This window comes from Nanorana parkeri, unplaced genomic scaffold, assembly GCF_000935625.1.
Source record: "Nanorana parkeri isolate BGI_ZX_2015 unplaced genomic scaffold, ASM93562v1 scaffold262, whole genome shotgun sequence".
NCBI lineage: Eukaryota > Metazoa > Chordata > Amphibia > Anura > Dicroglossidae > Nanorana > Nanorana parkeri.
This window is the reverse complement of record NW_017306530.1, coordinates 509,452-536,470: the sequence shown is the minus strand read 5'-3', so window position 1 is coordinate 536,470 and position 27,019 is coordinate 509,452. Positions and strand designations below refer to the sequence as shown.

The following is a 27,019-nucleotide window of genomic DNA, read 5'->3' as shown; positions in this document are numbered from 1 at the left end:
ACTGGGTATGGGGCAAGTTTAAGATATGTAAAGTCCCCATATCAGCATGTGTGGCACTGCACTGTGGTTTCCAGCGGCAGTTTTAGGTGCTGAAGCATCTGATGGAGGCTGTACTAGTAGAGACGGGCTATCGAGGTATATACAGTATATGTGCAGCTCAGTGTGCAGGTCCGGCAGGATTTTGCCAAGATGAAGTAACTCCTGGAAGTTACAACATCAGGACCCGGCCAGTCAAGCAGCCAAGGACGTAGAACCTGAAAGAAGACCGGGACAATGATGGAAGTGATTTGCGGTTATACTATAGCCGGAACATGCGGAATCTGCCCATAGAATCGTGCTTGTACTATTTTGTGGGACGTGTGGTTTTGTACTACAAGGTCTGAACAATGCACATTGCAATGCATTGTTTTTTATGTTTAGAGCTGTTCCGCACGTATTCGGCCTTACTGCTCGTGTGTGAATGGAGCCTTAGACTGCTATAAAGTGCTAATATGCTGTACATACTAACACATTGGGGTCTATTCACTAAGCTGCCGTAGGCAGCCGAGTGAACAACCGACCCTAAGTGAACGCTGTTCGGCTATTCACTTCAGGCTTGTACGGCTGATTTCAGCCGTATATCGGGTGGCTTCGGGTCGGGTGGCTTCGGGTCGGCCGTACATGCTCAGCATGTTCGGGCGACCCGAAGTGCAGAAGGAGTTCGACTCAGCCGATCCAACATCTTGATCGGCTAAGCCGAACCTCCGGCAGGCTACTCACTGCTGTTCGGTCTATTCTCATAGATGCCGAACAGCAGTGAGTGAATAGCTGAATGCCGCTGAGCGGCATTTGGCTTGGCTGTTCTGCTCGGTCCCTCTGTGGGACCAAGCAGAATAGCAAAATAGTTAAAAAAGTAGAAAAAAAACCAATAGAAAACGATTGTGCGGAGCTAGCAGTGACAGCTCGCTCCGCCCAACTGTTTTCGATTGGCCGGGCGGTTCTGCTGCCGTCAAAAAAAGAAAAAAATGTCACCATAGGAATCATGTAGAACTGCAGTTCCCCTCTGCTGATTGACAGCAGCAGTGGGCTAAAATAGCTAATTTGCTCTTGCAAATTGAAATAGCCAATAGGAATCTATCTATGCATTCCTATGGTGAATTCTTTTTTTATTCTGATGGCTCCATGTCAGAATAAAAAAAAAAAAAAAAGCAGGGACAGGTTTACTCTGCTCGAGCAGAGTAAACCTTTCTTGGAGAAAGTCTTTCTCTCCTGGGCGGCCGGGAGCCGCTATCTAATAGCGGGAGACTCCCGGAGCGCACGGGAGATTTGGGCTGTCTGGAGATCAGTGTCCCTGGTTACCAGGAACGCTGATCTCTCCGCAAGTGGCCAGAGCCAGCCGTAAGATCAGCTTCGGCTTTCACCTCGGCTCAGTCGAGCCGAGGCATATGCCTTCGGCTTGACCGAGCCGCTCGGCCCACTTCGGGAGCTGTACGGGCTATAGTGAATAGCCCGTTCAGCAGCCCTTTGATTCTACTGAACTGAAGGGGTCCTGGGGCCGAAGCTAGCAGAAGGATAAGCCGAAGCTACGGCTAGATCCTTCGGCAGCTTCGTGAATAGACCCCATTATGGCTGAAAGATGGGGGGGTTTAAAAAATCTGCTCTTAATTGCACATCTGTTTGGAGTGACACTCTGTCTCATGTGTAATGCTAAATTTGTCTCAGACCTTTGCATATCTCTCTGTTGGTTGCCCAGTGCTGGGGTCACATATAAACAGAATAATTGTCAAATAGACTTTGCTAAATGACAAGCCGCTTGATTTGTATCTATTTTATCACTGAGTGGTTGATAAATGTCCCTAACAGTGTTTACAAATCGTATAAGCCTTCTAAAATGCAATGTGTAAAAATACACGTGTAATATTTTAGTAATTTTTTTTTTTTTGGACCTGAACCAATTTCTTAAAACACAGTTTATTTATTTTTTCACCATGCGTTTGCCTGTACAGTAAGTGCCTCCCATTCTGTATATACAGCTGTATTTTAAATTACATTTTCCTTAGTAATCATGTAATTGTGCAATATTCATTTATTAGATGTTCTCTTTTTAGCATAAAGGATAATTGAACATTCACAATTATTTAAGAGAGGCAATAAAGCCCCCTATTCATTAACTGGGTAATCTTTTTTTCTTCAGTGGATTTGCATGTTGACCTTTGTCTGAAATATTCACTCTTGGCTATTTTTTGAGAGGGATCCAGCGCCTTTATGTCTGCCATATAAATAGTACTTTTGTTGAATAGAAATCCAGAACATTCCACAACAATATCTGCAGATGGAAGATAGGAATTAATATGTGAATTATGAGCGTGATCGTTTGTTTTCATATTTTGTTTCACATTAAAAAAACATACATAATAAAGACTATATACGAGGAGAGGTTCTGTAACTTAGAACAACTATTTTTTTTTTTTAAAGAATGACATCAAATGCTGAAGTGTACCCATCTTTATTTCCCTGTGCCAGATAAATGTTGATAAATGTTTTTGATTTTTCTTTGCACACTACTCCAATTCCAAAAACATTTTATACAAAAATGTGCTACGAAAGTTGAAGGAATCAGTTCCTTTAAGTACATGTAAAGCCAAAAACATCCCATTTTAGTTTTGGATTGAGTAAGCAATGGTTACAACCCCTGTTAGTATTTTCTTTTTTCGCTGTCTGTATTCAGTTGGAAGATTTCCTCGTCCAAAAGTCACAACAAGGACATGTCTACAAAGTTAAAACTGGACTCCAGGTATGCATTATTATTCATGCTTACATTGGTCTTGTTTGGCCCAATCTTCCGGACCCTGCACTGTGCGACTGAGCGACTTCCCCGCTGCTCTGAAAACACAGTGGGTCCCCTGGTTACGTGGTAACCAGGGGACGCTGAACTGTCATTGCACACTAAGAACTCGGCAGTGCCACCTTGATATTACGGTGGCTTCGCCGAGTTCCCATTGTAATGACAGATCAGAGTCCCCTGTCATTCAGGGGACGCTGAACTGTCATTGCAAGTGGCTCCGCCCAGCTGTCAGCAGGGGGCTTTCGGCCGGCCAATGCTTCGGCTTTCACCGCGGCTCAGTCAAGCCGAAGCATATGCCTTCGGCACGATTGAGCCTCTCGGCCAACTTCGGGAGCTGTACGGGCTATAGTTAATAGCCCGTACAGCAGCCCTTTGGTTCTACCTAACCGAAGGGCTCAGTCGGCCGAAGCTTTGTAAATAACCCCCTAGATTTTAAATGTGTCAGTCATTTACGAACAGAAACTAAAAACAAGCTCAGTCATGAAGGGGTTAAAGCCTTTTAATGAGGTGTCCTATAGGCACCAGTTTATAATGAATACCTTATGTATTCTGTATGTATGGCAGTTAATTATGGCATCTTGTTGGTCATTAGGAAGTATAGTACTAGTCATTAGGAAGTATTGGGATGTGTGTGATGGATCACAGCTGCACTCTTGACAGTACTACACCTTCAAAAATTAGATGGATGTTCGAAGTGATAGTGCCAGATGGCGCCGTTCCAAAATGGGGGAACAGGGATCACAGCCATGACCATAGGAAAAACATCCTGCTATCCCAGTGAATGAGCCATAAATGTAACATCCACAATTGCAACCTACATGATTGTTTAAAGAAGAACTCCGGGCAAATTAAATCTTAACCCTTGCAGTGGGGCTACCTGCGCACTGCAAAGGTTAAGTGCCCGTTTTGTCTCAGGAGCCAAAATAACAGAGTCGTACTCACCTGAACCATGATCCTGGCTTGCTTTCAAACCGGCCGCTTCAGCCACAAAGCCTCCACTCCAGTGGTCTAAGCTCCAGTGAGTCATCATGTCCTATACAGTGTATTGTATGTGAGGATGCCGAGGGACATTCCATCGCTGGAGCCGAGGGGAAGCGGGGCTGAAGGTACCAGTCCTGTGCAAAGATGATATAAATTATGTTCTACACTATCATACAGATTCCCCTTAATGTGTGCTATAATCCTACATAATGATTCAGAAATACATCTCTCCGCACCCTCTGTCCTATTTGTACGTTCCCTGTTGTCTGCAAGGAACTTTTGTTTACTATGTCCTGTGCTCCGTTACTTTTGTAATAGTGCCTTATTAAATAAAGTAATTCTGTTTTACTGCTTTCTTTGAGGTCAGCTTTGAACTATGTTATTTTCTTTTAGTATGAACAATAAGTCTAGTCATAAACAAGGCTTGATTTTGGGAGTGGATCCTCAACACCATGCCATCATCTGACAGTGATTTAAACTCAAACACAAGCTGCATTCTTTTTTTTGTTTATTGTGATGGACAGGGTAGGCTTATTCAATGACGCGCCCGGGATTAAATATGCGCCTGGTAATCCTTTTATTCAGACTATTCAGTAATGGCGAATGCACAGGTTTGCTTTTACATATGGCAATGTTACGTTGCGGTAATTTGGCTATACCTTTAATATGTTTTCATACATTAAGAGATACAAATGACTATATAGAATTTCAAAATCGCTATATAGGATTATAGTACACATTAAGGGGAATCTGTATGATAGTGTAGTACATAATTTATATAATCTTTGCAAAAGATCTTTAAACAGTCATGTAGGATGCAGATGTGGATGTAAGGTTTATGGCTCATTCACAAGGGGCTAGGAGGAAGTTTTTTCCGTGGCCATGGCTGTGATCCCTGGTCCCTCGTTATACCAGTGATGCTATCACTTCAAGCAGGTCTGGTACCATCAGGAGTGCAGTTTCATGCAGCTTCATATATAAACTACATTTTCATACATTAAGGCATACACAGCATTTTCAGCAACACACCACAGTGCACCACAATTGGGCTGATTCAGTACAGCATTTGTGACACGTTTCTGGTGTTAATGGTCTACGAATGTCTTACGCCAATTTTAGAAAAGCAGTGCGACAGTTCTAATGCTATTACAGACATGTGTGACACATTCAGGTAGTTCTAATTAGCGCCACTTTTAAATTATATCACAATGGCTGTGACAAATTCATAAAGAAATATGGCCATTTAGGAGATAGGGGAACTGGCAGTAAATAAGACCAATGTCATTTTGGAGTAACTTGTGTTGGAAGTAAGGAGCCTGGGGCCACCGGCGTACAGCAACCAATAATGCTTGGCTGCACAATTTCATTGGTTGCTAAGATACTTATCCTGCCAGCGTACTAGCAACACCCTTGAGACCTGAGCACAAGGCAAGCTTTGCAACATGTTTCTGACTAGAATCTGTTGTATTCATTGACATTTGTCGTATGGTGGCACAGACACTCTTCTAAATACTGTCTGCACCGCTCTTTATAAATTTCAGGCAATGTGTCTTATGATGCACAGTACTGCCGTTGGGCTTGGTGTGAATAAACCACAACAGTACAAGTCAGTATCATCCAGTCCACTCCTTACAGCACTGAACTTTATTAAAGGCGTGCTATGGTGACAAAACAACAGGTGGTGCCATAATGAAATCTAGGGAAAAGAGCTAAGCATCGCCAAAACACCAATTAAAGCAATAATAGGGAGATAATTGCCACAAACTCCTATGCCATTTTACTGGGCTGCTATGGATCTCATTTCTCATGAGGTAGTGGTCACTTCTACCTGAGGAATGAGGTCCTAAACGGGGCCAAAATGTTGCATAGGAGTTTGTGGCTATAAATGTCCCTATTTGTGCATTAATCAGTGTGATGGTGACCTTTTGCTCTTTTTTCCTGGATCCTAACAGTAGTGGGGGGAAACATTTTGCCAATGACAACCAATTTTATTCAAGTTTACATTGTTTCTATCTGGAATACAAGACCAGAGGCTTGCAGATTGCTATGGCCAACGTCCTTCTTTTATTCAACTTGCCGCAAGCAAAATACTACGCTGAATTTGGCTTCAAGATCTGGAATTGTGGCGTCAGCTGATAGCTCTTCTAAAGTATTACTCTACATTTCTTACAAAATTCCTTTCTTTCTTTTTTTTTTTCTTTTAAAGTTCACCCCCACAATATTCTAATCCCATTGCTCCTCTTCTATGTACAGAAATCGCTGTGATAGCACATATACACATGAACACATATAACTATATCTATAGGGGCTACACTCCCATTTTCAAATAATGCAGACATGAGCAAATGTGCCCCGGGTCTCTCCCTAAAATTCCTGTGCATGCGCGGACACACACAGTTTGTTTCTGGGACCTTGTAGAAACCTCCTCCATGTGTAAGAATACCCTGAGCGCGTGCAGACGTGCTGCGGATCGCTGCCAATTGCCAAATACCTGCCAACTGTGCATGCTCCCCTCAGAAAAACTGCTTCCTGGGATGTGTAAAGTGGACATCCAAGGAGGCAGCAAGGGGGTCCCTACAACATTCTCATCTAGTGAGAACGGAGAAAGTTCTGGGCTGCAGCACAAAAAAGATAATGAGACTTAGCAAACTTTCTACAATGGGGAAAAAGGGGGAGGAGAAGAACTAGGAGCAAGCAAGGTATTTTAACAGATGAAGGTCTGCTTTAAAAGAGATCTATTGGGTTAGGGCTTTTCCCCATAGTTCTCCTAAGGGTAACGGGAGGACACAAACTAGCGTCCTCCCGTCACCCAAAGCTCAGTATACCGCGAGTTACAGCTCGCGGTATACTAAGACGCCGCAGCCGGAACGGATCACGACAATTCTGTCTGGATCCACCCAGTTGCGTGAGTGACAGCTGGCTCTGCCTACCTAGAGGCAGAGCCAGCTGTACCCACCCCCTCCCCCGTTCGTTCCTCCAGTCAGCGCTAAAGGATCGGAGCGGTAGGGGGGGGAATCCCTGCAGGGAGCCATGAGTGACAGTCACGGCTCTCTGCACGGATAGATCGAGAAGTGAGCGAGCGCCGGTATGTGTTCGCTCACTTCCCGATCTATTAAACCGACCTGTGACAGTTTCATTGTCACAGGTCGGCTCAGATTATGAGGCTGAGTGAAAATCACTCACCTCATAATTCTCCTTTAAGGAGCGTCTTTTGTTAAGAAAATGTAATACAACCATTTAATGATTATGGTTTGTTACATTTTACATACAGTTCAAATGATACTCATAAAGTAAGTAGACATGAACTATTCCAGTTTTAATTGTACAGAGACAAGTACATCTGCTGTGAGGTGTACAGTGCCAAGTGCAGGATTGTGGAGAGTACACTGTGAACTTTTTAATTCTATTAGGAATTTGTACAGATGTCCTGGCACAAAAAAGGAAACCAAGCGTGTTACGTGTTTCAACGTATTATCTAATAAATAAAAAGGAGATTCAACAAGAACAGTTTATTGATACTTTTAATTGGTTTCAGGAAGACAAATGACCAGTTCTTTGCTGTGCAGGTGCAAGTAGAGAACAATCTGTGCCACAGCACAACTACATGGGAAGTCAAACCCTCCATGTGCTTTTAGAGTTAAAGGGAACCTGTACTGAGAGACTATGGCTGCCATTATTGACCATAAAGTGTAACTGAAGAATACATTTTTTATTTACAGTTTTGGGTAAAGTGGCTTTTATTGCTGTCTTTTATTGCTGTCTGTGTCCTTCATAGGACACATGCTATTTGTCCTGGTGACCATTCTAACAAGAGGTGAAAGAAAATCCCAAATTGTGGGTTGTCATCAGAACAGAAATAAATGGGAAATCTTCCAGTGGGGACACAAGTTCTGGTGACCCTGCTGACCACCAGGGATTTCTCTCCCTTTGGAGGGATTTTCTTTCACTTCCTGTTATGGCTATTGGACAGAAAGTGAAAGAAAATCTCCCCAGTGATAGGGGTTATAACTCTCCCTTACTCTGTCCAAAACTGAAAAAAAGCTTTGGCTTCAATTCTAATTTAATGAAATGCTAGTTGCCTGGCTGTCTTTCTGTCCCAATTGCTTCAGTGCTGTCTAACAAACAGACCTGGAACAAGTATACAGATCACTAGATCTGACTGCACTCTGGCTTTCTGATATGCATGTTCTGGGTCAGACATTCAGAATACTGAAGTCAGGTAGTTAGTATTTTTAGAAGGTCAGTGATGGCATCCTCCATATTTGTCTCAGTACAGATTTCCTTTAAAGTAGATTGCTGAGCAAAACACAATATTCCATATTTAAATTCAAGAGCTATTTGCCTGTGTTTGACTTTGGTTTTCAACTACACCTCTTGTTGTGTAATAAAAAATAATAATATTCCATACATTTTTGCCCATATCAGGATATGAAGCCTGTCCCAAACAACATATTGCTTCTGTGGGTTCTGGACAACAAACTAGCCATCACATACAATGCAGATCAACTCAACCCAATCACACCATTGTAGTGCGCATGTTACCGCAAAGCACAGTAATGCACGTCACATGCACTGGTGTGTGGTGATGCCAATTACTGTGAATGGCACCCCAACAAATCTCCAAAACATATGATTCCTTGATCATTCTTCTGGTCAAACATGCAGAGTAATAGTGTTTTGTTTTTTCCAGAAAAAGAATGCAGCCAAATATCTGTGCAGCCAAGTTCAATAAAATCTGCACTATTTCTGTGCTAATAGCACTGCTAAATATTAGAAACAGTTGTGTGCGCTGACTTCATTGTCTTCATCTGTCATGCAACAACAATCTCCTATCAAAAAATATGTTTTCTTTGGAAGCCCAAGGGTATAGTAACATTCACACATAATGTGCTTCTTATTTAAAGTACTTTAATATTTACTTTGCCATCCTGTGTATGAAATAAACATATACCAGGATTTTCACAAAAAAGGGACACAGAAAACACACAGGATAGATCAGCCTAACTCAATAGAATGGCTTTATTTATTTATTGAAACATTTAAAATGAAAGACTAATGTTACGTATTGACCATAAAAGGCTTAACACGTTTAAGGACTAAACAAATATTGACTAAATATGAGAGTCATGTGTTTTCCTACTTACATAGTATTTGAGGTTGAATAAAGACATTAGTCCATCAAGTCCAACCTATTAGGATCTCATTCTAGGAGTACCTGTACCCCTGTATATTACGGTCCCTTAACCTCTTGCCGTCCGCCCGTAGTAGAAAAACGGACGGACGGCACTGCTGCATCTGCGGGTTGCCGTCTCCAGACGGCAATTTTTTTCTGCTCGCACGCGCCCCCCAGCGGGCACGCACGGGCAGAAAAGACCCGACTTCCTCCTGTAATGTTATAATGTCTAAGTCCGTGTCTATTACCCTCCCAATTTTGGTGTCCTCCGCAAACACGGAAATATCGCTGTTAACACCCTCCCCGATGTCATTAATAAATAAGTTGAACAATATGGGACCCAGCACAGAACCCTGAGGCACACCGCTCATTACACTAGCCCAGTCTGAAAATGTGCCATTTACAGATACCCTCTGGACCCGTTCCCGTAGCCAGTTCTCTATCCACGTACACACCACCTCATCTATGCCCATAGCCCTCAGCTTGTGTAGCAAGCGTTTGTGTGGTACCGTATCAAAAGCCTTTGAGAAATCCAGATATACCACATCTACCGGCTTACCTCCGTCCATATCTCTACTTACCCCCTGAATGGTGTCCTTTGTGTATATTGTTCCAGATCTCGGCAATAATCCAGCATGAAAAAACTCTTGTACTTTGCCCCTATGCAGGAGCTTCCTGTAATAAAGACCAGTCACCGCCTCTTTTTCTCCTTGTGCATAGTGACTGGTCTTGTATCCACCCCCTCCTGTTGTTGTCTGCAGGCAGCCTGTAATGGCAGGAACATGCTGGGCCCCTCCTATAGCTCTGCTCTCTGCACAGGCTATGTACAGCACAATGATGATGTCACTGCTACTTTTACAAGGTGATATCTGGGCTTGCAAAGGCATTTGTTGGAGTGAATTTGTATCCTTTGTGCCTATTGAAATATTTACCTAAATAAAATGTTTTTTTGGCTTGAGTTCAGATTTAACCATTAACACATACAGTATTATGGTAAAAACCTAAATATTCTCACCCACTTGTAAATACCTGAACTAATTTTACTAAAAAAAGTATTTAGCAAATAGGTTTTAGATAATAGATATGTTTTTTGCAAGCTACTGTTGCTGATTTGGCAGATCTTTAGAGTTCATTATGAAATTGTATTGACCAACAAAAGCAGAATAGTTAATTGTGAAATTTAAACAGCGGGAGAACCTACTATAGCATTTCAAAAGCTGATTACAGTAAAATTAGAATAAACATATGTGAGCGCTATTATTTGCGAAAAGATTGGTAATTCTGTACAGCCAGTCCTGTGATTTACTCACATCTCCCACACTATTGCTTTAGCTTTGCTTCTTCCCATTCAGCCAGTGTCTTAAAATGAAAAACTGTATCATATTTACCATAATTTTCCTTCCTGGTGCCTATCATGGCAGCATACTAATGAAGATATGCTTCCATGCAGGCTAGGGTTGCCGCCTTTTCTTCAAGTGAAACCCAAACACTTTAGTGACACACTGACATTTTTGGGGGAGAATGAGTTGTGGCTTATTCATATGTAAATATCACAGTTGAGACTATTTTCAGTGGGGGACCAGTAGCTCTTATCTTAATTTTGGTTACTCCTGTCTGCATGACATCTGTTTCTGCTGCCATGAAACCTGGACACAGCATTCAAAACCCAAACTGTGCGGGTGAATCCTGGACAGGTGGCAACCCTAATGTAGGCTCCAGGAAAACGGAAAATTGTATCATACTTACCGTAATTTTCCTTTCCTGGTGCCTATATTGGCAGAATATCTTCATTAGTATGCTGCAATGAAGGCTCTAGGAAATAATGAATGAGCAACAACGCACTGCTTATTCAGTGTCCAGGAAGCAGGCAGGTGACCTCGGGAGCTGAAAAGGTGATCCAGGAGACAGTGAAGTTACCTTCATGGCCATGCAAGCATGGCAGGAAGGTGTTAGTTAAAATGTTGGTGAATAGAATTGACATGGAAACATACAGGGTTATTCACAAAAGGGTGAAGAGTTTGGAGAAGGCAGGAGAAGTAAACAATCTAGGCCAAAATACCTGATTTGGAAAAATTCTCCAATTCAGCTCACTTTCCAGTTCAGCTATGATGTCCTAGATTGTTAACTTCTCCTCCCTTCTCCAAACTCTTCACCCTTTTGTGAATAACCGTGATGCTTGATATGCACAGAAGAAATTCATTGATCTGTGGTATCTCGCTTCAGTTATGCTGGTTGGCGGAAGTTTTCTTGGCACACATTAGGTTCTTCAATACCAACTGCGTATTTTTTAAATGTCAGAATGCAAATTAGTTTTGTTTCCATATTCACTATATACAGTAGGTTTACCTAGTTTGTGTATATCTCTTTCTGTTTCTTTATCATCCGCATATCATCTTATATCATAATAGGATTTATTATTTCGATCTTCTCATACTGTATACATAGTTACATAGTATTTGAGGTTGAATAAAGACATAAGTCCATCAAGTCCAACCTATTGCATGTATGCATTTATGTTTGAGCAGGTGTGTGCGTGTGTATTAGTCCATGTGTGATTTTGCTCTTAGGCGTACCTGTACCCCTGTATATTATGGTCTCCAAGGAACTCGTCCAGGTATCTCTTGAATGATTCCACACTCTTAGCTGAAATCACTTCCTGTGGCAGCGAGTTCCAGACCTTAACCACTCTGACTGTGAAGAACCCCTTGCGCCCTGTGTGTTGAAATTTTTTTTCCACCAATTTTTGGTTGTGCCCTCTGGTCTTTGTTATGGAGCAAACCGTAAACAGTTTGTTACTAAGGTTGCTGTCACCCTTGAATAGTTTATACAAGAAGATCATGTCCCCCCCTAATCTCCTAACCTCCACATTTTCACTTATACAGAATCTCAAAATCTTAAAATTAACTATACAGAATCTCAAAATCCTGTGATCCTTGCTGGTGGTTGTTTTAGTGCCAGTAGGAGGGGTTGCTGACAAAGGACATCATGGACCAATTCATGGCACATGTTCTACTGTAATACACGTTGTTGTGTGTCTGACTGTGGATCAGTTTGGGAGTAAGACACGCAAACTGATTATTTTTTAATGATAATGAGGCATTACCTGCCATGCTGCTCTCAAAGGTTGTTGTGTTTTCTTGACTACTGCTATTACCTTCTCACATGTTTAGCACATGTAGGAAAGGGCTAGTTATATCTGGACAGTTAATGCACACATCTTGTTACCAGTGCCTTTTTCCAATTCCATTATTGTTCTATGTTAAGTCCAATTTCCTGATGCATTTTCTCACATTACTGAGATCATATGAAGCCAGCTTCCCAGCCAATCAGCATCAAGCTGGCTTCCCGGCCAATCAGGAAGCTGGGAGGTGCGTCATTATGTACAAAATGTGTGTTGTTTTTACCAGAGTGACCCTGTAATATGAATACGAATATTCAAGTATAATCACATTTAATGTATTTATAAAGTTGATGATGAGGTGGCCGGGAAGCCGACCCGATGCTGATTGGCTGGGAAGCCGGTTTCCCGGCCAAGCACAATCAAGCCGGCCAGACAACATGGAGCCAGCTTCTTGGGCAATCAGATTGCCTGGGAAGCCTGCTCCATGCCAGCGGAAGCATCATTATCGGTACTCAGTTAGCAAAGTATCGGTACTTGTACTCGATACCGAAAAAACGGTATCCCTTATTGTGGGGATATAGTGGGGAGTGCTTTGTTGTGCCTGTGTGTTTGTGGGGGAACATATAGCTTACTAGCACACACAACGGTGTGTGCTAGTAAGGACCCTGCAAGGGAAAGCTGTCACCCTAAAACAGGATATCAGGCCAGTACTCAGGGGGTCAGCTAATTCTGCAGGAAGCTAAAACTTTTAAACATCAAGGAGCAGCATCCATTGTAAGTTTAATCAACATTTGAAATAGCTTAAAAACTTTTGACTTTAATATTACTTTAACCACTTGCTGACCGGGGTGTATACACACCCTTCCTATCCAGTATTCAGTATTCAGCGCTGCGGTACTTTGATTGACGTTTATTCCGTCATGCAACGCTGTACTGAAATTAATTTTATACCATTTTTTGGGGGACAGATATTTCTTTTGGTAGTATTTAATCACTACTGGGGGGTTTTATTTTTTTTTATATAATAAAATTTTATTTTTTTAGAAAACAATTATTTTTACCCAATTGTTTGGTAAACTATAAAAGGCGGGGTCACGTCAGGTAAATAGACACCAAACATGTCAAGCCTTAAAATTGCGCGTGCCCGCGAAATCGCAAAAAAACACCATAGCCAAAATTTGCCATAGGCGACACTTTAAAAGATTCTACCGCTCATCAGTTTAGTGTTACCAGTGATTGATGACCCTAGAATTATTGCTCTCATTGCGACGTTCGCGGCGATATGTAACACGTGCAGCATAATTGGAGCAATCACCGTTTTTGCGTGTAGGCGCATGTAACGCATTTTTGCGCATCTATGTGGGGGTGGGGGACTTTAAAAAAATGTTGTGTTTTTTTTTTGTGTGTGTAAATTTGTATTTATTTTGTGAGCATTTTTTTTTTTCTTTTTTTTTTTTTTACACTTAACTTTATTGTTATCACATAGGGTGCTCCTATGTGATAACAAATTGCACTTACAGGTCCCCTTTATGGAGACATCAGGGGTCTCTAATGTCCCCTAATGTCACCTAGGGACCCCCAGAGAAGCTGATGAAGCAGAGATCTGCTTCATCAGCTTCTCTCCGGTTTCTGTACCAGAGAGTGACAGAGGAATGTGGAAGTGATGTAATATACATCACTTCCTGCATTCAGAGACCGGGAGGAGAGCGGGGGGAGATTGCGGACTGATCTCCCTACGTTCTCAGTGAACAGAGCCACATCGCCCGGGACGGATGGACACCGGGATCGCGGGGACGATGGCGGTGGGGACAGCAACGGCGACAAGAGGTAAGGAGGGGGCGCACCCTCACTTGCATCATACAAGCGATCGGGTGTCTTTACAGACGCCGGACCGCTTGTATGTAAATGGCCATCGCTGGCCGTATAATATCCTGGCGGGTTCCTGCTGGTGCGTGCCAGGGGGCGCGTGCACAAGCACGAAGGACGTCTAAAGACGACCACCCGCATCCAGGAGACTCCCGTCCGGCCGTCTTTCAACGATCGGCGGACGGGAAGTGGTTAAGGTCCTTATTCAGACATTTCTTGTTTACAGGTGACAATGCTCTCTCCCTGTTATCCTCGTGTGTTTCCACTTGTTATGTCACTTGGCACTATATTGACCATGTTGATTCTGATTCGGCAAGCATTGTCCACCAGACGCACCTGGAAGAATATCCTGAGAAATTACTGAAGGGGCCTCTGGAGTGTGCACATGTAGACAGGACGTGACTGCAAAGAGGCTGCAAAAAAATCTGCAGCACAGAAGTGCAACAAGAAGGTGAAAACAGTATTTTCTAAAAAGAAAAAAAATATGTAGCACTTTAGCAAACTATATGTCATCCAGTTAGGGTATTAGGGTATTACACCAGTAAAAAGAAAAAAGTCTGCACCCACTCAAATGTGTGCTGACCAAAGAAGTTACTTCAGACCGATTGTATTGAAACATGTAAATTGATTTATTGAAACAAAATAAAGTATCAGTGCATGTATGTATTGCACCACATCCCAAAAACGACATTAAAATTATGACAACGTTGTCATGTCACACACATACATTCACTCATATTACACCAGTAAGCAGACAGTTTACCATTTTTTAGCACCTTAGTAGCATGATTATCATAAAACAACAAGGCATGCAGAATACTGATGTGGTGATTGTTAATGATTCCCAGAAGAAAAAGAAAGAATCATTTCTTCCAAACAACAGCAGAAACATAGGTTAACTAGACAGGAATGTTGACAATGAACAATAAGGCAAAACTATAAAACAAAAAAACTAATGTTTTCCTTTCTTTAAGTTGCTGGGCGTTCCATTCATGTGCATTGAATTACATTAAAATGCATATATTATGCATTTTAACACAACTTACTGCAACTCACATCTCCACAGCATTTTTTAATGCACCACAGCACCTTTGTTTTCTATGTGCCCTTACAGTAAACTGTGCTGATCTGGTGTGGAAAACCGCAGGTCACTCTACATGGTGTGAATGAGCCCTGTATGTATTACTATAAATTATCATAAGCGTCTGCAGCATATACTGCATATAGAGAGTGGACCTCCCCTGACGTTCATAGGATAACCCAATCTCAGAGCTGTGGGAGATACTCGGCATTGTATTCAGGAGCTATGTGACACAGTTCAAGACGAAAAACAAAACACAATGAACTGTGTCAGGAAAGTCAGCTTGGAACCTTTTTCCTGTCTAGTCATTGAGGATGAACATGTTTCCTTCTTCTCCAGTGATTTTATTGTTTACAGTATAATCAAAACTGTTTTCCTGTTGGGACTGAATGCTTGACAATTATTTTTTTTTATATCTTTTATTTTGCTCTACTGATCAAAGAAAAGTTGATGTTGACTCATGCGTCCAGTTATTTATTCTTGCAACTAAACAAAACAGAAGCAGACCCTTCAGGTTCAGTTGTGAAGGAGTTGTCTGGTGAAGGGTCAAATATGTGTAATGTGCTAATTGAATTTCAATTACTATTTATGTTATTTAATAAAATTAAAGTGCATTTAAAGCCAAAATGTTTTTCCAGTTTTGAATAGAGTAGAAAATGGTTACTGTGAAAGTAAATTTAGTAATACGATTATGTTCAAGAGGGGAAGGTCCTACAGCCACACCCATAAAGCAATATGTAGACAAAAGAGACAGTTCCAAAGCCAAATCACTCGGCTGCCCTCGGCAGCTTTGTGAATAGACCCCTAAGTGTTGGAAGTCATGGAGGGCTTTTTAGGCAATTATAGGACCTTCGCAGACACTTAAAATTGTGTAAAAATATCATATGTTATTAAAGACAATACAAATACGAAGAAAAAAAAACATATTCGCATATTGGTGCTCAGCCTAAACTTGGTAGGCATAAACCTCGTATAATCTTCTCAAATCAATTCCCTTCAGCACTGCTATGTCAGTGCTCTCCTCTCTTGCCAGCACTTCCTGCTTTATCCCAGTCTTTTTCTGGGTTTGAAGTCTTCAGCCGCTAGTTTGGCTAGGCTCTGAAGAAGTAACCGCACTTGTGCAAGTTATAACTTTATCTCGGCACTGAATTCTGCTGAGCCTGTGCACTGAACTGTGCAAAGGTAGCTTTGTGTACAGAAACAAAATTAAAGTGCTGAGAGGCAGGACGAAGGATCTTTGACAGAAGAGAGTTATACACACTCTTCTGGCATAATAAGTCTGCCTGTCAGCAATTTTTTATAATATCCCTTTGTCGACCTTTGTCGAGTTTTTTTGTGTGTCCCTTCGGGAACATTTCCGTTCACTTCCTGTCTCTAAGGCAAAGCAGAAAGTAAGAGAAAATATCTCCAAAGTGAGGGCATATCCTATTTTAGACAGTGGGGATGAGCTCATTCCGAACCTGAATCCATCCGAGCATAGAACCTACATGGACCTCCCACCCAATCAGCTGCAGGTCAGGGCTTTCTCCATTCTGTAGCCGGCCATAAACAAAGGGGAAGGATGCTTGTGGTGACATAATTTATCTTATACGACCACTATATTAGGTAAATGTAATTTACTTAATATTACCGTGTAGCTGTAGACGGTCAATGATGTCACTGCTTTCCGCCTGCTGTGGATTAGGTGGCACAGAAGGAGCTTTATTCCATGTTCAGGAAAAACTCCTTTTGAATTTGGAGGCGCTCAGGTTCAGACCCGGTTCGGTCCAAACCTGAGCTAATTCTTTTTAGACAGTTATCACCAGAATATGTTTACCTATTTGAAAACTTCCCCTTTATTCCTGTTCTGGTGATAACTCAATGAACCAGAGATAATGGTTTCCAGGACCACTAGTGACAGTAATCATCCCCTACTCCAGAGACACAGATGGCAATACAAACCTGACAGAAGTTCTAACTTTTCCACATTCTATACACTTACAAATACATTTTCTGCCGTATTTAATAAAGAGCTTTTTACATCCTAATTGATAATTCTTAAGTGCAGTAATCTATAGCAACCAATCAGAATAAATCTTGCACTGGTACGACTTTAGCAAAGTGAATTGTAATTGGTTCTGCTGTTTAGAATTAGGGTCTGTTCACAGTTGTTCGTTTCCCTACAGTACAATGCATGCAATTTATTACCAGAAAATATATTTAAAGTGGCAATTCCATACATTACTATGTGGCTAGTTTTAGCACTGATTACTAGTAACACATCTTTAACAATATATGCATTTTTAAAATTGACTATACTGTATATTAAGACAGCATGGTCAATAAAATTACTTTTTCCAAATGTGGAATGACTGATATATGTAATATGATATATTTACCACAGTCTCACTAGAAATTGAAATCACATTAAGCAGCTTCCTTACCCATGGAATCTGAAACAACACATGCTAAGCAACAACACTGCAATAAAAATCATCTGGAATGAATAAACATGTCACGCAGTATTTATATGCTAACCATGGGAAAACATTGTTACATTTTGGTACTAGGTGTTATTCTATATATAAGCGATGTTCAACCAAACATCTTGGGGCAGAACAGTGACTTAGTGGTTAGCACTTTTGCCTTACAGCACTGGGGGTCCCCTGTTTACATCCCAGTCAGGACACTATCTGTATGGAGTTTGCATATTCTTCCTGTGCCCATTTCACAGCTATGTTCACCCTAACCGTCCCCGCTCATCCATTGACCTCCTGCTTTCCAGCTCCCTTGTCCACTCCTCCCATACTCGCCTCTAGGACTTCTCTAGAGTCTATCCCATCCTCTGGAACTCTTTACCCCAACCTGTCCGTCTATCTCCCGCCTTGACTGCCTTTAGGCGTTCCCTAAAGACTCATCTCTTCAAGGAAGCCTATCCCACCTCAACCTAACAAGTGAACCATCACATTCTCAAATAATTCATCCCCACACAGCTACCTCCTCATGTATCATTTCCCCCTCCTCTTTTAGATTATTTAGCCCTCAGGGTCAGGGCCCTCCTTACCATCTTGTCTTGAATTGTATTGCAATTGTAATGTCTTCCTTATATTGTAAAGCGCTGCGCAAACTGTTGGCGCTATATAAATACTATGTAATAATAATAATAATGTTGGTAGGTTTATTGGCTCCTGTCTAAATTGTCAGTGTTTGCCCCAACACTTGCAACTGTCACTTTTCCTAGACAGCTTGGTCGTCAAGTACATGTAGAGACATGTAATTAAAGCATTGAATATAAACAATATACTGAATACAGTGAATACATTTATTAATCATATAGTTATACAATATTTTGGCATTAATATTTACAAATTACATTGACAGAGATTAATGAAACAGATTAAGATATTTTGAGAGTTTACATATATATTCCTATTTTTTTTGGTGATCTACTGCTGTAGGTAGAGGCTGGTCAGAGTCGCCCGAAATTCTGTACTGGAAGGAAGTGCCGTGATGTCACTAGACACAGTTTTTATGAATTCCCCCTATTGTGTTTTTACATTCTCTTATACAATGCACTCCTATAGAACAATTGGTAGAAGCACTGGAAGCCCAGGAGCTGATCATATCAGCAGTTGGGTTTAGTGCTGGACCCATGCTGTTACCGACAGCTGGTGGTTCCAGCACTATTGTGGTCAGGGGGGCCCACAGGTGTCGATGAGTCCAGTTGCCATTTTTAAATGGTGCTGAGACAAATAGCCACCATCCCCACACTGTTTTAAAATTGCACCCGGAACTCAAGTGGTTAAGCATACTTTGCACAGTTAGGCTCAGTTTCCACCAGGGACATTCCCAGTATAGAGTTTGTATGTGTTTCCCTTTCTGCCTAAAAAAGGCAAGTGGATGCAATACTGAGCAAAGGACAAGTGCCCAGCATTGCATATAGGCTCTCTGAATGTGATCTTTTCCCCAATACTGACTCACCATACCTTGTTTCTGTGTGGGGATGGCTATCTTGGAATAGGGCATCATGCCCTAGCGATCTGATAACTGGTGAAGTAATATTCAAGAAGCAGCAGTACAGATGTACAGACATGACAAAGCAAAAGCAGGGAGATGCAGGCAGTGCAAGTTCCTCTCCAGCAAGCAGCACATTAATCACTAAATCTCACTCCAAGTTTTATGAGACTAGCAGGCACAGGCAACAGTGCCTTAATTCAAAACAAAAGGTACAATTGCAGGGCACTGTTTAAGCACAATTAGATGTTCCCTATATAACATAGCAAATCATAACCTTTTGAGATCAGGTCCACTTTAACAACCAATATAGCTTTGCTGTTATCACAGAAGTCAAGCTCCTCAATGTTGAAAATAAAAACCTGTTTAGTGTCGCTTAAAAAGAGCATTTTCTAATGTTGATGAGAATGTTGAACTGATGTGGAGTTAAGGAAGCAAATATCATGAAATGAGACAAAGCCCAGAGCTGAGCTGACACCCCTTATTCCCAATGCAGAATGTTCTCTATCATGGTGGTCTTGTTTGTTTTTCTTAGTTGTGGTTCACAAAACACATTTATCTTTCTCCGGATTTAAGCATACAGCCTTGGGTTTTGTTGTTATGTAATTAATTGATGTTCGACACAGTCTGTCAAAAGCAGCATCTATTAAGTGAGATTTAAATGACAAAAACATCATTGCAAAAAAAGGCAAAAACCTTCTTCTGGACAAAAAAAGTAAATTTTTTAACGCTCTATTGTACATAATCACAGGATTCAGACACAGAAAAATTACATTTGATTATGTAAACAATGTGTGCATACCTTTTTCTGTTTTATTAAAGTTGTATTAGAAAAGGCAATTGATATGCATTAATTTGTATTTTTAAAAGATTAGTGCATTTTTATGCCCATCTAAAACCTTAGAACTGTTAAAATGGTAAACAATAATAATAAGTGACTCCCAAGGGAGCTGCTGGTCAATAATGGGTTCTCCTACTGATTCCAGCAATGACCCCCTCCCCTAACTGCACCCGACAACACACCAACACACCAATGACAAAAATTGGGCTTTATTAAGGCTGGTCCTGTATGGGAAGCACCGATTACATAGACTTGACAGTGGCAGAGTTGACACAGTATCAAACACTGAAATATATAAAGGGACAAATTAAGCAAATAACGTTTGTTCCCTTTAGTCGCTTGTAAGGGGCCCTGCCAGAACCTGGCGTGGGAATGCTTGACCTTCAAATTAAGGTATTTGTAATCAAAGTGAGGAGAAGCTCTCATAAAGCATCTTAGGGTGACTGAAGATGAAGATGAAGGGAGGAGGAGGGCCACTTCAGATGGAGTTCTCTTTGCAGGAGCAAGGTCTGACAGAAATAAACAGATTCAGTACACACAAAGGTGGCTAGAGGCCTCTCACCACTCAAGTGCCCATCAGATGTCCTCCTGACAGCAGTCAATAGTTTATCATCTTCCTCAGCAGACTGGACGATGGTGAATTCGAGGCAGACCACGAAATTCCCAAGATGGGTAATTATGCACCGCTGGCAAGTCTTTAGAAGGTTAAATGAAAGGCAGCACTGATGCACCCCTCTCTGGCCTGCACCTTCCTTTCGAGTTTCCCTGTGCATCCCTCCGTGTCTCTCACTGCAGCCTTGGTTTCCCTGCTCAACACATCTTTTCCCAGACTGCTTCCCCTTTCTGTGTTTTGTGGTCAGAGGCTAAGTCTGGCCACTGATCCGGCCATTCACAGTCTTTCAACCTTTCTGCCACTGTCCATCATTAGAAGGGAGAGAGAGATTAACTTTCAGCTTGGATGCAATGCCCAGGCTGTGCAGCTCCTCCTGCTTAAAGGGGCTGCCGGCCAGGGCTACATTCCGTTTTTCATTCAGGCACCGGACACTTTTCTGTCACTAGTCTGGAAAACTCCTATTACACACTGTTTGTAAAGCACTTTAGATTATTTACCAGGAGCAAAGAAAAAAAACCTTGTACTTCTGAGTATGGGGAACATAGACTCACTCCCCTTTCTCCCATGTGACAGGTCTTTTTGATTGGCTGCTCAGGCATCTCATGCTGTCACATGAGGAAAGAGAGAGATTTCCCAGACCTGAGTAATAAAGCTACACAGTTCTCCCTCTCCATGCTCCCAGCAGAGTGAAGGAAGGGTGAGTGGCTTAGCCTGCTCTTGCTTTACCTGCGGTTGCCAGCTATCATACACTTCCACGCCATCTTCTATATTCTGTAAGCACAGGTTTCATTTAATGTCATGTGGGTTCAATGCTAGATTCCCCCTGGTACCTATGCCGCAATACGCTTGTGGCAAAGAGATTTCGAAATCAGGTATCTACATACTGTTAATACCTTTAGTGGGCAGCTTAGTAGTTAGCCCTTCTGCCTTGCAGCATTGGGGGTCCCCAGTTTGAATCCCGGTCAAGACATTGACTGCAGGGAGTTTGCATGTTCTTCCTGTGCTTGCATGGGTTTCCTCTGGGTACACTGGTTTCCTCCCATACCCCAAAGGCCAGATGAAAGGTTATCTCCTGCCTAAACTGGCCCTTGTATGTGAGATAGGGACATTAGATTGTGAGAGCAGGGACTGATGTGAATGTGCAGTATGTAAAGCTCTGCATAATATTTTAGCACTATTAAAAATACCTGTAATAAATAAAATAGTGAACTTTCTGAAGTCAACACTCATTTTATAGGCTTTTATACACTTAAATAAACTCAAATTTCTGAAAATAAGAAACTGCTGCCAATAACGCCACAACATTTTTGAACCTAGTGCCATTTTAATAAATCTGCTTGAATCTCCTGATAATGAGTGCATATTCCCCATTGGCAGTTACAGCAATGGTTAGCCTTCCAAACACATTTTTAGTTTCAGTGACCTTCACATACAATCATTAACAGCGATGACCTATAGCCCCGTTCCACCCCAGTGATTTCTGTTACTGTGCTGTTTATTTGGAAAACATGACTAGACTGTACATTGTTGTGTCCTTCAATTTGTTTATAGTTTACTGAGCCCTCAATTAATACACCATATTTATTTGATCTTTTGACATTTTAGTAATTAGAATCATGTAATGTGATATAGCTTTGTTTTGGTTTCAGTCTATAAGCAACAGACTCACAAGCAGGGCCTTAGTGTCACTATTTGAAAAGTTTGTATTCTCATGAACTCTGTCTAGTTTCTTACTACCATGTTTTGAAATATGATGGCACTGCTAAAAAAGTTATTTGCTTTGTAATTGATATTAAAGATGAACCATACACAGTTTTTTTCAATAGTTTTAGGCTTGTGTAAGAAGATCCTTGATCAGTAGCTGGGTCTTCATTATTGTCCACGATCATCACTAGAAGATCTCACCCACTTTAGCCTAGCTGTGGCAGTCCGGGTCCTGCTGTAAGCTGAACTTTCTGTCTTCTGTATATAGTACAATCCACATATATTGCTTTGAGGAATGCACAGTGACACCATATTGTTGGAGGACTAAACATGGGTGAAGATCTAGACACTAGCCACTAGGGTTGCCATCAGCAGTAAAGGGATCTTGGCATGGGATCAAACGCATGGAAGAAAAAATGTGGGACGCGTGCAGCAGAATCTGCTACATGAGCTACTTTCCCATGTTTGTTGCGTGTGTGTCAGCTGTTGAAATCGATGAAAAATGCACATGAATGTGCATGAATGCAACATATGCTCCCGGTACACCTAGGTGTGAACAGGGACTTACAGTCATCATACTTCCAAACATTTGACCCCCAACTCTCTCAGCTCTACTTCCCTGAACTTCTTGTGCAGTACAGGATCACAAGAGACAGCACAGTCTCCAGGAGCTGTCCATCTATCAGTTTGAAGAAGGGAAGAAGGAGCAAGGAGAGGGGACTGGCTTGCCTTGCTGTGTCTGTGTGTTTGTGGAGACACACACCGCTTACTAGCACATACAAGTGTGGTTTCCCAGGACCCTGTAAGGGAAAGCAGCCACCCTAAAACAGGATTTCAGGGCCAGTGTTCAGGGGACCAGCTTAATCTGCAGGAAAGTAGAACTTTTAAAAATCAAGGAGCAGCATCAATTTTAAGTGATTTAACCAGCATTTGAAATAGCTTAAAGGAGAACTATGGGGTCAGTGTTTTCCCCCATAGTTCTCCTTAGGGTAACGGGAGGAAACAAACTAGCGTCCTCCCGTTCCCCTAAGCTCAGTATACAGCAAGCTACTGCTCGCGGTATACTGAGACGCCGCAGCCGGAGCGGATCCCGACGTAGATGACGGGATCCGCCCAGCTGCGTGAGTGACAGCTGGCTCTGCCTATCTAGAGGCAGAGCCAGCTGTACCCGCCCCCTCCCCCATCCGTTCCGCCATGATCGGAGCGGGGAGAGGGGAATCCAGCCCCTCCCCCTGTCACGGCAGAGAGCCGTGACAGGATCGAGAGGCGAGCGAACCCGGTATGTGTTCGCTCACCTCCCGATCTACTGAGCCGACCTGTGACAGTCGCATTGTCACAGGTCGGCTAGAACTATGAGGTGAGTGAAAAGCACTCACCTCATAGTTCTCCTTTAAACCTTTTGCGTTTGATATAATTTAAATTTGGTCTGAGCAGCTAAGCTTTAAAGGAGAACTATGAGGTGAGTGCTTTTCACTCACCTCATAGTTCTAGCCGACCTGTGACAATGAGACTGTCACAGGTCGGCTCAGTAGATCGGGAAGTGAGCGATGGTATGGAAGCGACACTCCTTGATCCTGTCACGGCTCTCTGACGTGAAAGGGGAGGGACTGGATTCCCCCCTCCCCGCTCCGATTCTCCAGTGCTGACTGGCGGAGCGGACGGGGGAAGGGCGGGTACAGCTGGCCCTGCCTCTAGATAGGCAGAGCCAGCTGTCACTCACACAGCTGGGCGGATCCAGACATAATTGTCAGGATCTGCTTCAGCTGCGGCGTCTCAGTATACCACGAGCTGTAGCTCGCAATATACTGAGCTTAGGGTGACGGGACGACGCTAGTTTGTTTCCTCCCGTTACCCTAAGGAGAACTATGGGGAAAAGCCCTAACCCCATAGTTCTCCTTTAACCCACTGTGGTCATGAAGGGGTTAAGCATTAGTACTCTATTTAGACTTTTTTGAGTAAGGTGTCTGTTTCATGTTCTTTTATATGTAACTGTAAACTTTGCTACAACTATGTACCGGACAGATATGGAATGGATATTTCTTCATGTTAAGAACTGCTTTCCGATCTACGAGCTTGTTCATACCAGCATCCACGCTCAAACGCACGGCTGTTGGTGTTCTTGTGCCCTGACAGTGCTGATGCACTCAATTGAGCCGCATCACTCTGTTTGTTTTTTTGTTAGAAATTGAAATGTCACTTGTTCTGTGGGAACCCTGGTGTGATGCAGTTGTACTGCTTCTTACTGCGATGCGCTTAATAAGTACTGCGTGATTTACAGTAAGGCCAAAGTGCACTGTGCTTCAAGCAAAAATAAACAAACCAACAAACAGACATTAATTAATTGTTCCAACATGCATGCAACAAAAAGTGTCTAGAGTGATATAAAAAAGTGCTCTAACAGATATGCAATAATAATGATATAAAAAAAGTGCTCCAATCAGAATATACAAAAAGTGCTCTGATACACAAAGTGTCAATACCACTGTTAAGGTGCTTTACGGTCCAATAAAGTGCTCCGATAAATTCATGAAGTACATAAAGTGTTTTGGCACACAAAGCGTTAATGTCCCAATCAAAGTGCTTTACAATCCAGCTTAGTGTGCATCCCGCAGCTTCCATACCAAACCGCCAGATATCCACCCTTCTCACCAAATTCGGTGGACCATAGATTATAAATCACACTCTTGATTTATATTTTTAATTGGACACCACCGCATTGCAGTGGTGTAAACCGTGCCCACCAATGAAGAGGCAAATTGCCATGTCTTGCGTTCTGGTTGTGTTGGAAATAAAATGGCCATCACAGCTTTAATGCATATGGTGTGAATGAGCCCTTAAAGCGGTAAAACAAACAACTTACACTGCAGACACTATTTACAAATACATTTTTGTTTTTAGGTAAGGCATTTCATTCTGGGGAATCTCTAGTAATAGGCCACCAGCTAGAATGGCAGCCAGGCCTGACATATTTCAGAATGTTATATAGTGAAGAGGTTTCAAGGAATTCCTGAGATAAGCTGAGTAGCACATCCATAGCTCCTTATTTGGTTGGGATGCTGGCAGAATGAAGGCATTACAATGCACACTACATCAAACTACTAAAAAAAATCCTAATCAGGTATTTGCAAAAGCAATGAATGAAAATGCGTGCAAAAAAAAACCTGCAGCAAGAGATAAGGAAAAAAGTATGACCTGATGCTGGACACATTAGTCAGTAACAGTCCATGCAGATAGCATTTCATAGTGAGTGTTGCTCATATATCAGCTGCTATCAATGTCAGATAGTGCAGGTGATTAGATAAGTAAAACACCCATTATTGCATCATCAGATGTTTCAGCTAAACTATTTTCAGAATGTTAGCATTTGTATACAATGTAATATGAAATGGATATAAACTATAAACAGGTGGTTTTTATTTATTATAAATACCTGTAATAAATAAAAGTGTATTAAAACATAGCCCTGTACCAGCTTGTGTCAAACAAAATTATGAAAGAAGTGATGACAACAGCTACACATTTCAACAAAAGCACTTTTTAGTAGATCCCTGGGCACACTAGTGCCAAGTGCAGTAATCTATAGCAACCTATGATAATCACACTTACCCATGGTTTCCCTGCAGCTGATGTTTCTCCATTACTGATTTACAATGCCTTGTTCTGCATCATGTCTCTGTGTGGAGGGGCTTTTGAGTTCTCATGTCAGAGTCTCCAACAAGGAGAACATTAACCTCCCTGGCGGTATGGTTTTTTCTTTTTTCGTTCTATGTGTTTTTTTAAACTTTTGAATCTCCCGCCGGTTCCGCCCCCCTGCGACGCGGACGCTCGCAAGGGATGGAACCCGGAAGACAGATGTCGGCATTGGCCGGTGGACACAGTGCGGCTCCAGGGACAAGAGACGCGCTGTTTATTCCCGAGTGTGGATCGGGCTTACCGCTTATGGTACAGAAAATTAACCCCGAGCTACATTCGGGAATACCGCCAAGGAGGTTAAACAGCACAGTAGTGACATCATCAAAAATCTCAGTCCAAATCCCTGAGACTAGGGGGGTGATTTACTAACCTAAACACACACACGCACCAGGTGCGTGTGCATTTTTACACAGCAAAACGTATTTATCAACCAAACACGAGCAACGTGTCACATTTTCACGCCGTTATGGCGCGTTTTTATGTATTTACGTACGTGCGCGTCATGAAGCATGCGCCATAGGCTACACACCGCTCTAATAGCGGCATGCAAGTCTCTAAAAGCATATTTCCACTAATGCCATATATGGAAAAATCATGCACATGATGCATATATAATGCTGTTTCACAGTTTAGACAAAAATGGTTAGCTCATGCATTTACATTCCTGCATTCATCAACGCAAGCAACACAACGTAGAGCTAATTTACACAACATCACCTTGCAATTCATGCAGGGCTTTGCACAACACACCTGCTGGGTGTGTACACACTACAAAGGTGTCTAGATTCCACCAATAGATCATGCTGGGAGGGAACACACTACAGAGGTGTATACTTGTTCGTGGCGTGTTTATAAGGTTAGTAAATCAACCCCTAGCTGTCAGAGGCAGCAGTGCCATAGATCTCCCACTGCAGATATACAGCCATGAATCTGTAGATACATCAATGCTTAAGCGCACTGACATACCAGAAAATGCACTTCTATTGTAAGGAGAAAGGCCAGACAAAAGGAAAATGTTTCAGGGTACTGCTCAGGCACATTTAACGGTTCTAAATTTTACCTATGACATAGCAAATCTTTACATTTTGAGCTCAGTTCCATTTTAAGGTGAAGTTAATGGTTGTATATT

At 42.0% G+C, this 27,019-nt stretch overlaps 1 protein-coding gene across 1 annotated transcript in view; it reads left to right on the top strand.

The window, feature by feature from the left end:
* Positions 1-27,019, top strand: part of COL4A1 (collagen type IV alpha 1 chain) — a 149,655-nt gene that overhangs the window by 38,934 nt on the left and 83,702 nt on the right. The window lies entirely within an intron of this gene.